Source organism: Apodemus sylvaticus, chromosome 19 (assembly GCF_947179515.1).
Source record: "Apodemus sylvaticus chromosome 19, mApoSyl1.1, whole genome shotgun sequence".
Lineage (NCBI taxonomy): Eukaryota > Metazoa > Chordata > Mammalia > Rodentia > Muridae > Apodemus > Apodemus sylvaticus.
The window spans coordinates 33,951,822-33,968,963 of record NC_067490.1 but is presented as its reverse complement, the minus strand read 5'-3'; the positions used below and the strand labels follow the sequence as shown (position 1 = coordinate 33,968,963).

The following is a 17,142-nucleotide window of genomic DNA, read 5'->3' as shown; positions in this document are numbered from 1 at the left end:
GGGGGGGGGGGGGAAATCAATGAAACTGCTAAATCTCTAAGCAGAATAACTTAGAAGGAAAGGGGGAGGGGGAGTAACATATGGACATAAAGGAACAATACAGAGGTATTATGGGAAATTCTATACCCACAGATTTGATAACCTAAATGAAATGAACCAATTCCATAGAGACAGTCTGCATGATCAATACCTACTAACTGTTTTATATTACAAATTAATAACATTCCTAAACAGGAAACTCTAGCATCAAACGGTGGACCTTACTAAACACTTAAAGAAGCAACTGTATGACTCCTCTACTATCTTTCCCAAAAGAAGAAGACAGAAAGAATGCTGCTTAGCTAATGCTGAGGCCAGCCTTATTAGCTATAAAAATCAGACAAAACCATACAGGAAAAGTATAGGTAATCATCTCTTATAAATAAAGATGCCAAAATCCTCAACAAAATATGGGCACACAAAGTCAATGTACAAAAAATAATTTTATATCTTTACAAAGAGAAATTTATCTCACATATGCAAGGATGATTCAACATTAAAAAATAAGTTGATATATAAATCACATCAACAGTTAACTGAAGAAATAAAAATCACAGGAGATATAACAGCAGTTTTCAATCCAACAGCCATTCATTATTTAAACAAACAAACAAACAACAACAAAAAACAACTCCTAAAAAACTTGAAATAGGAAGAAATTCCTTAGCCATCTTAAAGACCATCTTAAAAAACAAAGCCCTACAAGTAACATCGAGACAATGGAGAGAGGCTTGAAGCTTTGTTTGACAAAAAACAAGCCAAGACTGTCCCTTTTCATCATTGCCTTTTAAGGAAAAGTTCTAGCTATTGTCATAAAACAGGAAAAGGAAAAGAGTGAAAGATCAGTGGAAAATGCAAAATCAGCAGGACATAGTGTGTGTATCTGTAATCCCAGCTGTGAAAGGCAGACACAGGTAGATTTCTTTAAATTAGAAGCCAGCCTGGTCTACATAAAGTAGTGGTTCTCAACCTGTGGGCTAAGACCCCTTTGGGTGTCTGTGTCACATATCAGATATTCTGCATATCATATATTTACATTATGATTCTTAACAGTAGCAAAATTTCAGTTATGGAGTAGCAACAAAATAAATGTATGGTTGGATAAGATGCATTAATGGGCCACAGCATTAAGAAAGTTGAGAATCACATTGACATACAGAGTTCCAGGATAGTCAGGCCTACAAAGAGACCCTGTCTTAGAAAAGAAAAGAAAAGAAAAGAAAAGAGAAGAGAAGAGAAGAGAAGAGAAGAGAAGAGAAGAGAAGAGAAGAGAAGAGAAGAGAGAAGAGAATAGAAAAGAAAAGAAAAGAAAGAAAGAAAATCAATGTAAAATTAGTATAGGGCAGAGGAAGAGAAGAGAAAGCCCATATAAATCTATTGATTTTTGGTAAAGTATCAAAGATAATACAATGAAACAAAGAATAGTCTTTTCAATAAGTGGTGTTGGAAAAACTGAACATCTGCATGTAAAACAAGAAATCTAAGTATCTAGGTATAGACCTTACAGCTTTTACAAATACTAACTCAAAATGTATAAACTTAAATATAAAACATGAAACTATAAAACTAGGAGATATGTGAATCTTAAGATTTAAAATTATAGGGCTGGTGTGGTGGCATATACCTTAAATCTCACCACTTGGGAGGCAGAGACAAGCAGATCTCTGAGTTCAAGGTCAGTGTGGTTTATATAAAAAGTTCCTGGGTAGCCAGGACTATATAGTGAGGTATGTACAAAATAAAACAAAACAATGAGAAGAACTAGATAAAACACCTGAATGTATACCTCACTGGTAAAGATGCACAGATTGACAATAAGATATTCAATATAGCAAATGATTAGCCAAATATGAATCAATCATGAAAAAGCATTATAATCTGTTTAAGTAGCTGAAATTTAAAGCAGTGACAACTACAAATTATGCCAAAACAGCAGCAACTCATTGTAGCTAGAACTGGAGAAAATTGGTGCAACTACATTGGAAGACAATGTGGAGACAGCTTAAAAAAAACAAACTCCTTACCATGTAAACCAGCAGTGTCAGGTATTTACCTTAAGAATGCAAAAACCTATATTCATGAAAATCTGGCTTACAATTGCTTATAGAAGATGTATTTAGAATGGCTGGGACTCAGAAGCAACCAATCTGTCCTTCAGAAGGTGAATGGTAAAAAAATGTGTCAGACAATAGAATAGCATCACTCCTTTTGCATCAAGACATGCAGGGAATTTAACTGCATCCTGCTAGGTAAAGAAGCTCTAAAAGAACACAAACTGTATCAGATTCTTGAAGAACTCTGGAGAGAATAAAAAGATCAGTGGTTGTCAAATGGTAGAAAGCAGGAGGGAAAAACAGAGCACAGAGAAGGGGGGAGGGTATTCTGTGTGAGACAATAATGGTAGAAACCTACATATGTTAAAACCTATAGAACACAAACAAGAATGAACTGTAGTAACAAGTACGGTCTTAAATGATAAAGATGTGCAGTATGGGTTAGAGCAGGGATTCCAATGAGAATAACATATGTGCATAGGTAGATGCCTGGAAATAGTGGATTGGCCCTGTAAACTTTGATCAATCCTGTTGAACTCCTAATATCACTCTAAAAAGGGAAAAACTGTGACTGTAAAGATTTCATAAATACGACATGAAAAGAAAAATGATAAACTCATAAAATTAAAGTCAGTGGCTAGGAGCACTGGCTGCTCTTTCAGAAAGTCCAGGTTGGATTCTCAGCACCTACATGGCAGGTCACCATCGTCCCTAACTCTAGTTCCAAGGGATATGATGGTTTAATCTGGCCTTCATAGGTACCAGGCATATGCATATTGCACAGAAACACATGAAACCAAAAGACATACATAAAATTTAAAAAACAAAACCAAATTAAGAGTACTTGTTCTTCCAAAGACAATGTTAATTTAAGATAAGGCGAATGACCCTGACTTCTCGATGGAGATTCTTAAAAGCCAGAAGGGCCTGGATAGATATGCTGCAGACTCTAAGAGATGAGATATGTCAGCCCAGACTACTATACCCAGCAAAAATTTCAGTCACTACAGATGGAGAAAATAAGATATTCCATGATAAAGCCAAGGTTAAACAATATTTATCTGCAAGTCTATACCTATAGACAGTGCTAGAAAAGATTTTTCAACCTAAGGAGGTTAACTATGACCATGAAAACACTGGGAATAATTAATCTCAGACCAGCAAAGTCAAAAGGAACATATATACAGGGCCGCGCGCACACAGACTCACACACACACACACACACACACACACACACACACACACACACGTGTGTGCGCGCACACAGACACACACACACACTCACACACACACATACCAGTACTACCACCAAGAAGATTAAAAAAAGAACAACAATTAATATCATTGATATCTCGAAATATCAATGGTCTCAATGCCCAATAAAAAGTCACAGACTAATATAATGAAAGCAAGAACAAGATCCATCCTTCTGCTGCAGCCAAAAAACCACACCTCACCATCAAGGATAAGCATCACCTAAGGGTAAAGATCTGGAAAAAGATACTCCAAGCAGATGGATGTAAGAAGCAAGCTAGTGTAGTCATTATAATGTCTACCAAGATAGACTTCAAACCAAAACTAAATACAAGAGATAGGGAAGGCCACTACATATGCATCAAAGGAAAAATCCACCAAAACGACATTTTAATTCTTAACATCAATGCCCTAATCACAATGGCACCCATATTTGTAAAAGAAACATGATTGCAGCTTAAATCACATACTGACCTTCACACTGAGAGTGGGAAATTTCTCTACCCCTACTCTCACCAATGAACTGGTTATCTTGACAGAAAGTAAACAGAAATAAATGCTGGAGCTAAGAGATGTTATAAGCCAAATGGACCTAACGTATTTACAGGAACATTTCACCCAAACATAAAAGAATATACCGTCTTCTCTGCACCTCATGGAACTTGCTCCAAAACTAACCACATCCTCAGACACAAAGCAGGTAAAAGAAAATGGAAATAACCCCTATCAGCCAAAAACAACAGTAAGCCTACAAACTCATGGAAACTGAGTAATACTCTTCTGAATGAAAAAGGGGTTAAGACAGAAATAAAGAAATTAAAGACTTTCTTAAGATTGAATGAAAATAGTTACACAACATACCCAACTTATGGGACATGATGAAAGCAGTGCTACAGTGAGAGTTCACAGCACTAAGTACCTACGTTAAAAAACAAAACCACAAAACCTGGAGATGTTTCATACTCAAAACAGCACATCTGAAAGCTCTAGAACAAAAGGAAGACACTAACAAACTGAAAGAAAAAAAAACACCTCAAATGATCATCTCAGATGTAGAAAAGGCCTGTGACAAAATCCAATACCCCTTCTATCCTGGAGAGATTAGGGATAGAGGGGCATACTTAAACAAAGAAAGGCAGTTTGCAGCAAGAGCATAGCCAACATCAAATTAAGTGGAGAAAAACTCAAAGCAATTCCACTAAATTCAGGGGCAATACAAGGTGGCCTACTCTCTCTATACCTACTTAATACAGTATTTGAAGTTTTAGCTAGAGTAATAAGACAACTGAAGGAAATCAAGGGGATACAAACTGGAAAGGAAGAAATCAACGTTTCTTTATTTTCAGATGGTATGGTAGCACATAGAAGTGACCCCCTCAACCCTGGAAAAACACCCCACTGGGAAACCCCTATAGCTGATACACACTTTCATACAAAGTAGCTGGATACAAAATCGACTCACAAAAATCAGTAACCATTTAATATACAAGTAAAAAGCAAATGAGAAAGAATCAAGAAAATAGCACCTTTCAAAATAGCCTCAGATAATATAAAATATATTCAAGCAACTCTAACCAAGCAAGTGAGAGGAATGAATGATTAAAAACCTCAAGTCTCTGCAGAAAGAAAATGAAGCGATATCAGAAGATGGAAAGATCTTCCATCTCATAGATCAGTAAGATTAATAGTGAAAAGAGCCATTCTGCCAAAAGCAACTGACAGACTCAGTCCAATCCTCATCAGAACTCCAGCACAACTCTTCAGAGAAATCGAAACATAATATTCAACTTAATATGGAAGTCACACACAAAAATAAGATAGCTAAAGCAATCCTGAATAAGAAGAGGACTGCTGGAGGCAGCGCCATCCCGAGTTTCACATTGTGCAGGCTGCTGCTTTGCTTGAATGCGGTATCCCGTGATATGCAGAAGCATTTTAGTTTTACAAGGCCACACATATTGTTGATACTAATGACTGTGCTATTGGTTGTATACAAAGCTATGGTACTAAACACATCATAGTACTGGCATTAAAATAGACACATTGGGGCTGGAGAGATGGTTCAGCAGTTAAGAGCAGTGACTGCTCATCTGAAGGTCCTGAGTTCAAATCCCGGCAACCACATGGTGGCTTACAACCATCTGTAATGAGATCTGACACTCTCTACTGGTGTGTCTGAAAATAGCTACAGTGTACTTCCATACAATACAAGCCCATAACAATAAATAAATCTTTAAAAAAAACAGACACATTGATCAATGGTATACAATTAAAAATCCAGACAAAATTCCACACCTGATTTTTACAAAGAAGCCAAAAATATACATTGTAAAAAAGACAGCATTTCCAACAAACTGGTCAAACTGAATAGCTGCATGTAGAAGAATGTAAACAGATCTGTATGTATCCCTCACACAAAATCCAAGAACAAATGGATCAAGGACCAGTCACCTTGAATCTGACAGAAGAGAAACTGGAGAATAGGTTTGAACTAATTAGCACAGACAGATCACCAATGGCACAGGCATTAGTATCAACAAAATGTGTGGCCTTGTAAAACTAAAATGATTCTGCATATCAAAGGACACCACCCTTCAAGCAAAGCAGCAGCCTGCACAATGTGAAAAAAACCTACCAATGGTAGAAGGTCTCTATCTAGACCTTATACATATGTAGACCATACAAAGAACCCCAAAATCCTAAGCTTCAAGAAAATAAATAACGCAATAAAAATTTGGGTAAAGGACTAAATAGTTTTTTTTTTCAAAAGAGAAAAACAACTGGCTGACAAACACTCTTTTAAATGTTCAATAATCTCAGTCATCAAGAAAATGTAAATTAAAACTATTCTGAGATTTCACCTTACACCAGTCAGAATAGCCAAGATCAACTAACAAATTACAGCTCTGGCTGGTGAGGAGTTTTAGAGAGGGGGCATTGCTGGAGGAAGCGCAAACTGGCCCAGCCGCTGTGGCAATGCGGCTGGCGGTCCCTCAGGAAGCTGGGACTAAATCTCCCTAAAGATCTAGCTATCCCAATGCTGGCCGGATACCAAAAGGACTCCACATCCTACAGCATCTTCCATGCTGATTGCTGCTCTCTTCGTGACAGCTACAAATTGGAAATTGCTTAGATGTCCATCAAGTGATCAAAGAATAATGCGGTACATTTACATAATTGAATATTATTCTACTGTTAAGAAATGTGAAGTTATAACATATGCAGGGATGAATGAGGTAACCCATATCCAAAAGGACACATATTGCATGTTTTCTATTATATTTGGATGTTAGCTTTTAAGCTTTAGATATTGTGTTTCAATCCAAATAACTAGAGGTTAGGTAGTTTGTATTAAGGGGTCATGGGGGAAGGCGTGTCTATGAAAGGAGAAATAAGAGCGTTGTAAAGGGATAAAGGAGAATTGAGAGTAGGAGAATTAAATGGGGGAGAAGGCTAGAGTAAAGGATGCTTCTGGAGTAGAAAAATAATCATCAGTATCACTCAGGTACAAATCCCATGACCTGCCTGTATGATATCCTGGTTCAGTAATGGTACAAGTATTATAGAAGTGCCCAACTTCTTCTTTTTTTTTTTTTTTTAATTTGGCTTTTTTTCGAGACAGGGTTTCTCTGTGTAGCCCCGGCTGTCCTGGAACTCACTCTGTAGACAAGGCTGGCCTCGAACTCAGAAATCCGCCTGCCTCTGCCTCCCAGAGCGCTGGGGTTACAGGCATGCACCACCACTACCCAGCTCCAACTTCTTTTTGATTGGATTTAAGGGCCACTCTGTGAGATGGCAGCCATATCTGACACTCCTAATGTGGCCAAGGACCTGAGACTAGATAGGTCATGGGTACTGGGGGAAACCTACTACAATTATTCTGCCAAAGGAAAAGAAAAAAAAAAACAAAACGCAGTGATGACTCTTAAGGACATTTTGCTGTGCCATAGGTCAGTGTATCACTCAACCGCCATCACAGAGGCTTCTTGCAGTAGATGATAATTAACAACAGACCCACAACTGGACCACATGTGAAGAGAAAGACTTTGGAGCCCTCTATCCTAAATGTGGGTCTTTGTTAAATTTCTCCTGTCAAGGTTCTGGGGATCTATGTGGAAAAGGAGGCACAAAGCACACGGGAGCCAGAGGTGGTTGATCACTTCAAGGAAACAGTCTGAATGAATGAACGAAACTAGAAGAATGATACATGTATAAACCCCCAGAGGCCAAGGCAGCACAAAGAAAACCTACACAGGCTTAAACCAAACAAAATGCCAGCACCCAAGGGGAAGCCGATTCAGAGTCTCACTCCTTACCAAGAAGCTATTTGCAATTCATGGCAAAGGGGAAATTAGTTTTCTCTCTTGCAGTGTTACTGGGTCTATCTGCCACACTCCAGGGCAGACCCTGGGAGAAGTTGACCAACACAAACTGTAGTCCTTCTTTTCAGTGTATTTTTTTGTGTCATTTTGGTCTTTTTGTTTTGTTTTATTGGGTTTGCTTTGCTTTGTTTTTGAGAGAGAGAGAGAGAGAGAGAGAGAGAGAGAGAGAGAGAGAGAGAGAGAGAGAGAATGAAGTTCTATGGTTAGGGAAGTAGGGAGGATCTATGCGGGGTCACACCTGCGAACACGGCTGGTGCAAATGAAAAGCAGGGGCATTCAGCCACATCCCATCCTTCCTTGCCTATGCTGAACGCACTGGCACTCTGCTCAGGGGAGGTGGAAAGCGATGGAACACGGCCTAAGTCCCCCCCCCCTCCCCTCCCCCCTCCCCCCCCACCCCCCCCCCGTGAGAAACTGGTACTGAGACTGTGGATCCCAGTCTCCTGGACACCCAGACACTGCTGGGAACTGCAAGGAGTTGGGAAGGGGCCCCTGGGCTGGTTAATGAGTTCAAGGGGAGTGTGGGGGAGCGGAGGGGGGTGGTCTGTGGCTTAGCTCAGGGTGAGTGCCAGGAACTTGGAGGGGCCATAGGCAGCTAGCACAGCTCCATAAGGAAGGCTTCCACCCATGGTGGATTTTGATAAGACAGTCGTTGCATGTCCAAACTGTTTGTTAATCCTTTAAAATGGATGCATACAACTTAACCCAGGGTGGACCAGAGATTAAATACTTTTTGCAGGAAGGAATGTCTGGGAAGGGTCAAAACCTTGGGGTCCAACTACACACCTCATTAGCATAGAGAACTCTGAGCTACATGCTACAGGACCAGTTGCCCTGGTCCTCCTGGTTGGGGGAGGGGGGGTCTGGTCATGGGCTCCAGGACAGGAACCAGGTCATAGCAGATTCGAACGCCTACCATTCTCAATTATGAGAATTGCCAGGGCTTCTTAATCTGCTCGACCTTTTCCGTTTAATGACACTTTTCCACTTGCCCCATAGATCTAGAAGGAGTTGGGAGAGATGAAAAAAATATGATCTAAATATTTATATAAAACATTTTAAATTAATTAAAGAAGAGACAAAGTAGATGCTCATATATCATTCTCATTAAGAAATACTGCCATTAATTACAGCCCCTCAAAGCAGAAATGAATCAAACAAGACAGGATAGAACTTAAGACTCTAAAGTCTACAAAGTACTGTGGAAAACATTTAGAATGATGGGATGAATCAAATCCCACATTTGCTGACTAGAAGACAAGACTGTTACAATGTAACGCCCCCCAAAAGTGGGGCTGGAGAAGTGGGGGGCTGGGCTAGAGTACACCCAGCTTCTTTTTTTAAAGAAAGACCCGAGTTTAACTCTCAGCAACAACATCGGTCAGTTTATAATCACCTGTCAGTTCAGTCCCAGCAAACTGGACACCTCTGGCCTCAGTGGTTGACTCTTCCCACATACACATAACCACATAGGCAAACACATATAATTTAAAAAACATTTAAAAGTACAGGTTCAATTCAATCTTTATCTATATTCAAAGTGGCTTCTGTGCAGTGCTGACAAAAATACCCTTAAAATCCACAGGGAAACTTAGGGATCCCAAATAGTTAATCTTGAAAACTAGAGAACAAAGTGAAAGACTTACATTTACTCATGTCAAAACTGCAAGTTAATGGAATCATACGATGTGAGAACAGGTCAGCAGTAGAACCATCCAGAAAGAAACCCAAACATTTACAGCAAATTTGTTTTTTATAAAAATTCTAAACTAATGGGGCTGGAGATATAAACCTTCTGTTTAAGAGTGCTTGCTGGTTTTCTAGAGCATCTGAATTTGGTTCCCACCATCAAATGTCTCATAACCTATAATTCCGGTTGCAGAGGACCTGGATTCCTCTTCTGCCCTTCATGTGAATACACATGAGACATACTCACAAAAATAAAATATAAAAGAAAAAAATATCTAAGCCAAGTGACTAAGGGAACTTTTGTTTGTTTGTTTGTTTGTTTGTTTGGAGACAGGGTTTCTCTGTATAGGCCTGGCTGTCCTGGAACTCACTCTGTAGACCAGGCTGGCCTCGAACTCAGAAATCTGCCTGCCTCTGCCTCCCAAGTGCTGGTATTAAAGGTGTGTGCCACCACCGTCCGGCTAGGGGAATGTTTTTTAATAGATGCGTCTGAACACTGGACACCCCCTTGCAAAAATATGATTTTGGATTTCATGCTTCACACAGCATACAAAAATAAAGTGAAATCAAAGACATAATTGTAAAGTGCTAAAAAAACTACATTACGAGTGAAGGGACTCTAGCCAGTCTGAACATGGCAAACATGACCCCTGCAGGCCTGCCTTTCTCCCCATTCCCTCTGCCTTGCTAAAAAGCAAGCAAGCAAGAAAGCAAACAAACAACCCAGCTCCCCAAATTACAATCCTAAAGCTAGCCACCAAGGCCAATTAACTTGCCATATTTGGCCACTTCCTCCTCCTGAAACAGACTACCAAGGCCCAGCTATCAAAGTACTGAATGAAGTTCAGCAATCAAAAGCCCCTTTGGTTTACCTAATTAACCTGCCTAATTAAAACTAAACACCTCATCCTAACATGGGATTTCCCTGGTATAAATTACCATTTTCCCTCTCCTCTCTATCCAGAGGCAGTCCCTCAGGGCAAATATCCCTTCCTGTCTCCCCCCCCCCCCCCTTCCTTTTCTCTTCCACCTTGTCCTCTACTTCCTGTCATTTTTTTCTTAACCCCCTGCCCTTTGTCCCTCTGGGACAAGTAAATATTTGTGCTGAGAAACTGGTCTTGGGGCGCCCTGAGATGACACCATTTCTAACAACAAGTAGGGGAAAAAAAAAAGACCATTATAAATCTTTGACCTTGGAATGGTAATGAGTTTGAGAAATTACAAATACTAGTCAAAAAACCCCCCAAAACAAATAAAAACAGTTCATACACACACACACACACACACACACACACACACACACACTCACGCATGCATGCACACACATGGTTTATTCTGGAAAAGACACCACCAAAATTACCAACCCACAGAAAATAATTAAATCGACGCATTGAAAAGACTTGACTTCAATTATGGACAGAGCACAATTCCAAACTAAAAAGATAATGAGACAACTAAAAATGGGAAAAGGTCTGAAATAGTTTCCTCAGAAGATTTAGGAATGTCCAACATGTAAATGAAACATAACAACAGCTTTCGCTACTGAGGAAATGCAAAGCAAAATCCCAATCAAATATGCTTTATAGATCACCATGGCTACAGTCAAAACTCTATTTCAAATATTTTATTATTTTATTAGTGTTCTACATGCACATGTGCCTGTGCACCACGTATGTGCCCGATGTCCATGGAGGCCCGAGGAGGGTTTTGTTGGATCGCTTGGGACTGGAGTTCTAGAGGGCTGTGAACTGCCATGGGTAGAGCTGGGACCTGAATGGAAACCCTCTGGGAGAGCAGTTAGTACTTGTAACTGCTGAGCCAAGTCTCCCGACCCCTCAAGAACACATTATAGCAAGTGTAGATGTAATGAGAAATTGGGACACTTGTGTCTAATAGGAATGGTAAATGGTGCAGATAATTTTGGAAACAATCTGGTGGCCCCTCAAAAGTCATTACCTACCATTTGTGATCAGGTTCATCCCTAAGCACAAATGTAGAGAAATGAAAACAGCCCTGTGTGAAAGTTCTGCATACAAATGTTCCTAGCGATAGGATACATAATAAACAAAGGTGGAAGCAACTCAAATGTCACCAACTGGAGGGGACGGAAATGAGTGGGATCCATGAAGGACAAAGTTATTGGGTAACAAAAACAAATTAAGTGTGAATAAATGCTATACCATGGATGAAATATCAAAGTCATGTTTGAAAGACAAATCTACAGAAGCAACACTGGGGGTGGTAGTTAAAGACTAGGAAGATATATTTTCACATATAGTACATACACATATATGTGTGTGTATATATTATTTATAAGACAGAGCTTACATGTTGCTTTGGTCAGCCTGATCAGGTTGGCATCACATCTGCCTCAGTCTTCTGGTGCTGGGGTGACAGGTGTCGGCTGTCATGGCAGGCCTGAGAAGACCTTCATGAGATGATCAAAATATTCTAAAGTCGTGGTGATAATTGCATGAGCCCGAATATCCTTAGAAAGCTATTAAGTTAGATACCTTAAATGTGAGAATATGCTATGGGTTAAGCTGTATTTTTTTAAGTACTGTATAATTGTACATATGGACATCTCCCAATTGATTACCTGTCAGCTCTTTTGTAAAACCAGTCCCCTCCATATCCTTCCTAGTTTCTGTCTCTAAAAGGTCCCAGCCATACAAAGCCTACTTGCTTAGACTCTGCCAAATCTGACTCCATTTAATGTCATTTGTCTCTATAGCAACCAACTAGAAAAAGCTGCTTTGTTTAGCAATGACTTTGTACAAGCAGTGGTCTAGCCTAGAGATGTTTTAAAGCTCTGAGTGCTCTACTCATCACTTCATCCCCCACCTCCTAGTATCAGGTAAAGCGGAAAACCTCTGATGAATGGGAGAGGCAAAGACATAAGAAGAAGCATGAAGGAAGACATGTTGCCAGAAAGACTGAGCTAAGGAGGTGAGGAAGACCTGCTCTAAAAGAAGGAGGAATGGTTAAGAAATTAGAACTAGGAAACACAGAATAATTTTTAGATATTTCCATTAATGCATTGGTTAAAACTTTAATAACAATAAGACACATTTCAACATTCCCATAAACTATGCAGGGTCAGCGAGCAGAATGCTTTCATTTGGAGTTCTTTATGGGCATTTCTCAGTGGTTCCACTATACGTAGGTATCAGATATACAGCAGGCATCTTTAACAAATGTTAAAAGGACTGGTAAATAGTGATGAACATCAAAACTGTAAAACATTGGTTAATGCTATGGAACACACAATGAAGAAAAGGTACATTGTAGTTAACACATGGAAACCTTATGAAATTTAAAGGACTGACCAGCTGGTTCACTGGGAAAAGGGCTGGCCATGCCAGCCTGACCACCTAAAAGTGATCCCCAGAGCTGAACAGGAAGTGCCCTTTCTGGTTGTCCTCTTATCTACCATACACACGCTGTATTTTATGCACACACACACACACACACACACACACACACACACACACAAACTTAAAAAATACAATTACCTTTAAGTGAAACTTATGAAAAAACAGGGGATGGGCTTCTTAATTTGGCATCAATTCTAAAATACATAAAGATTCAGGGTAGGATGTGTGGTTCTATCCTCCCCGTACTTTCAGGGCTGTCTTTTCAAAATAGGCTGTCTGTCTGAAAAGCCTCCATGGGCAGATTCTGGTTTTGCCCTGGCTGGACTGAACCCCATCTCTAGCACCTGCCTTGGCTATCCACATTCACAGTTTTGCTCTTTAGGGATTCATTAATGAAGTCATTAATACAGTGCTGGCTGGCCTATGTTTTTCCCCCAAGGAAATTTTAGGTCTCCATTTTCCTATACATAAAAAACACTTTATATTTTACCTGCTATGGTGAAGACAGAGTTGCAACTATGACAACAGTAAATGTGACTAGTTCCTAAGTACCAGCCCTCAGTTGCTACACTGGATGGTAACTTCTAACTGTTCTAGTGTAGTGGGTTGCTCAAAATATCTGCTATTTAAACATTCTTTACAAAGAGTAAAGAACATTTTTTTTTGCTCATTTTAATGTCGCTGGTTAAAGTGGAACCTAAATCCTTCTCTTTCAGTTGTGCTTTTGATCACATAAGCTACCTTTGCTACTGGATCATAAGCTCTTTATATGTTTTATCTATTTTATCTTTATGTTAGCACTCAGCACGGAAATTTAACATAGTAAATACTTTCTGTATATATACAACAAATTAGAATCACTGAGGTTTCAGTTAGAAATATCTGGAAAATCACTCCAGCAAATCTGCATATTTGACAGTTTTACAGGGAAAATAATGTTTAAAACAAGTCACCAAGTTTTGATGCTCTGTTAGTGTAAAAAAAAGGGGGGGGGAGGGACTTTATGTTAATAAAGATCACAGTTCAGTATGCCTGGCTTGGGGTGTAATTTGCCTACCACGTGTGAGAGCCTGGATTCAGTTCTCAACACCGCAACACAACAACAAAAACAAGCCAGCAAACAGAAAAGCAACACATATGCTGAGGTTTTTTTTTTTTTTTTTTTTTTTTTTTTTTTTTTTTTTTTTAAGATAGGAGCAATAATACAAATGACTTTTCTAGATGACACAGTGACTGTATAAAATAAAAGGAGAAAAGTGCAACAGAACCAAGGTTAGAGATAGGGATGGCTCAGTGGGGAAAGGCTCTCTACCTACTGGACAGCCTGGGCTCCACCCCCAGAACCCAAGCAGGTTGGAGAAAGTATAGCCTCTGACCTCCATGCTGTGGGCACCGCCCACCCCCACCCCCCATCGCAATAATGTACTTTTTAAAAGTTTCTCCACTGTTTCTATTTTACCTTTTGTGGCAGGCAGGACTGAGACTCCATTTCCCTCTCAGCTCCAGGAAAATTTCATCCAGCTCATTTTAATTCTCCTGAATTTAACTTGCTTTCTCATTGGTCTCTGTGTAACCTCAATTCAAGTGAATGTTTCAGTCTTAGAAGCCCACTATAGAGGATTTTCGGATCCATGGAAACACACTGCTCGCGTATTCAGATACCAACCAATGTACATGATTCTCCCACTGGAGAATGGCTATGCACAGACAGCATCCTGCATCCTCCCCACTGCATCTCATGGCTCATAGGCACGTGATAACTCAGGAGCATGAGGACAAAACATGCTTAAATACTCAAGCATGCTATGAGAAAAAAAAGGTGTTAAAGCTTGTCTGGGTTTTAGGGCTATCGTAACAAAATGTCATAGAGAGTTTAAAGAACAGAAATGTATTCCTCACCATACTGGACACTGGACCTTGCAAGACTGCTTGCAAACTGTCTTGTTTCTTCAGAGGCCAGTCCCTTGGCTTGTGAATGGCCTACTTGTCCTTTCCTTGAGATGCCTTTATGCATGTATCCTGTGGTGCTTCCTTATATGAAGGAAGGTGTATCCTTAACAGCCTCCTGTAACTCAGTCCCCTCTTTATGAGACCTATTTATAACCAGTGTCGCATTCTGAGATACTAGATGATAGAGCTTTAACATATGAATTTGAGGGAAACACAATTTAACCTGAAAAAACAGCCCTTGGTAGTTTATTCATGGTTTTCATTTTCAAAAGCTAAGAAATCTTTCAGGTAGCCGCCCAAGTAGAATGTATTGATGTGAGGCCTCTGGTCCTCATGTGGGACCTCTACATTTTGACTCATCAGTCATAACGTGGTTTTTTGTTGGGAAGTCACCTAGACATTGTCCTGACTCTCAGTTGGAGTAATTCCGTTTATACATCATTTTTTCCTAAAGCCTATCAGTTTACTTAGACACATGGGAGAGTGCTTCTAAGGGGTTTTAGGGAGGAGGCGTAGGTTTCTAAAAATACTGTTCATGGTGAAGAGACTACTGGAGCAAGTTTTCTTTTAAAAATTTTTGAGGGGCAAGATGAGAGTCCTAGAGATAGCTCTTGGAAAAAGGAAAAGTCCTCCTCCAAACACTGTTATATATGACACTTTAAACAAACAAACAAGCAAGCAAGCACCCCCCCCAACCAAACTTGTAAGAAAATGAACCGAACGAGTGATAACTGGATAACATATCCTTAGACCCTGATACATACATACGTTTGTGTGTGTGTGTATGTGTGTGTGTGTACATCCACCACAAATAGTCTTATGTAACTCATAACACACTTCTGGGCAAACAGCAAGACGAATTTAAGAGGCACCTAAGAGCGCTTTCACAAGTTAATTGGGATCTCAAGGGTGCCTGCTGTATGTAACTGAGGATTACAACCTCACTGGTGCCATGTTTTCTTAAATCTTCAAATGGACACTCTATCTTACATAGTCAGCATATAGTAGCTTGTCTCTTTATCTTGGCTAATATCACATGAAAGGAGAATAATGCTGTGTGTATTATTTACCAGCCACGGGTCATCTTGTCTACCACCACAGTGTGACGTTTACCCTGATACACATAAACTGTGGTGACTGAACAGATATATGACGGATTGCTCAGCTTACTGACAATAAAAGTGGTTCTCTTCCCCACTTTAGTTTCCTTAAACATGGATGCGCCTGTTCCATAATAACGAAAGGCCTCTGGACAAGGACAAATTGTCAGTAGCAATCCACCAGAGTCTGAACATGTCCAAAGAAGATTAATCAAAATTCTGCACACTAGCAGGAAACTTCACTTGCAGATTAATACTAAGAAATAATTTTCACTCCGGATTTCATTAAATAGTTTAGTAGTTTTATTTATAAGGAAAAAGAAAAGGACTCAATAGTTGATGAATAGTACCCCCACAGTAAAAAGAGTCAGTTCACATTCTCAAAGGTGTTAAGTTTCCGTTTCCTCGGGGTAGCTAAATACCATAAACAAACGACATTTCCTCAAGTCAGCCTTGAAATGGTCTCACAGGCTTCACAGGCATGGGAGGGCTCCTCAGAATTTGTATGCTGCAATCTTTAATTTATGAATGTTTGTTATAAATGTCTTGAAGAGCAAACGTTTGTTATCTGTGCTTCCTTCTTTCTCACACACCACTATGTCTTCTGACACTTCCATTTTCTCGACTTTTAACTTCTCTCCCCCTTCACAAAAAACCCCAGAAACCTCGCTGTAACTGATCATGCGTTTTTCCCCTTGTATTCCTCTTTTCCTTCTACATCTTTTCAGATCTGAAATGGGAAGAAATCCAGCGTGCAGCTGAAGATCGCATATTTAGATTTATTTCCAGGCTGCCTGTGTGTGTGTGTGTGTGTGTAAAATCACCCCGCCCTCGTTTTGTAGCTATTTCACCTCACTGTCGTGGCAAGAACTTGAATTCCAAAATGGCTTGCTCCTTTCGAGCTGACATGGGCTATAAAATGCAATTTATTCCCACTGCAACCAACCTTCTCCCTATTCTCTACCATTACGAGGAGAAGCACAGACAGCTGGGCCTGACTAGTGCGGCAAAGTGCATCTTATCTGCTAGATCCAGCAGAGCCCCGCAAAGCCGTCTGCACTGATGGGGAAGCGTTAAAGCGGGGAGAGGACACGAGAACCCCCCAAGGCCCACGCTGCGCCCACGCGGGGCGGCCTCGCGCCCTCCCGCCACGACCGCCGGCCCCGCCCCTCCCGGGCCCCGCCCCCTCCGTCCCGCCGCGGCCACGCCCGACGTGCGGCGCCGGCCCGCCGGGCGGGGGCGGGGCCTGCGTCGCCCCTCCCCCCGCCGGCGGCGGCCTCCGCGCGGGCCTCCCAGC

At 40.4% G+C, this 17,142-nt stretch overlaps 1 protein-coding gene across 5 annotated transcripts in view; it reads right to left on the bottom strand.

The window, feature by feature from the left end:
• Positions 1-17,142, bottom strand: part of Mcm9 (minichromosome maintenance 9 homologous recombination repair factor) — an 88,057-nt gene that overhangs the window by 37,077 nt on the left and 33,838 nt on the right. The window lies entirely within an intron of this gene.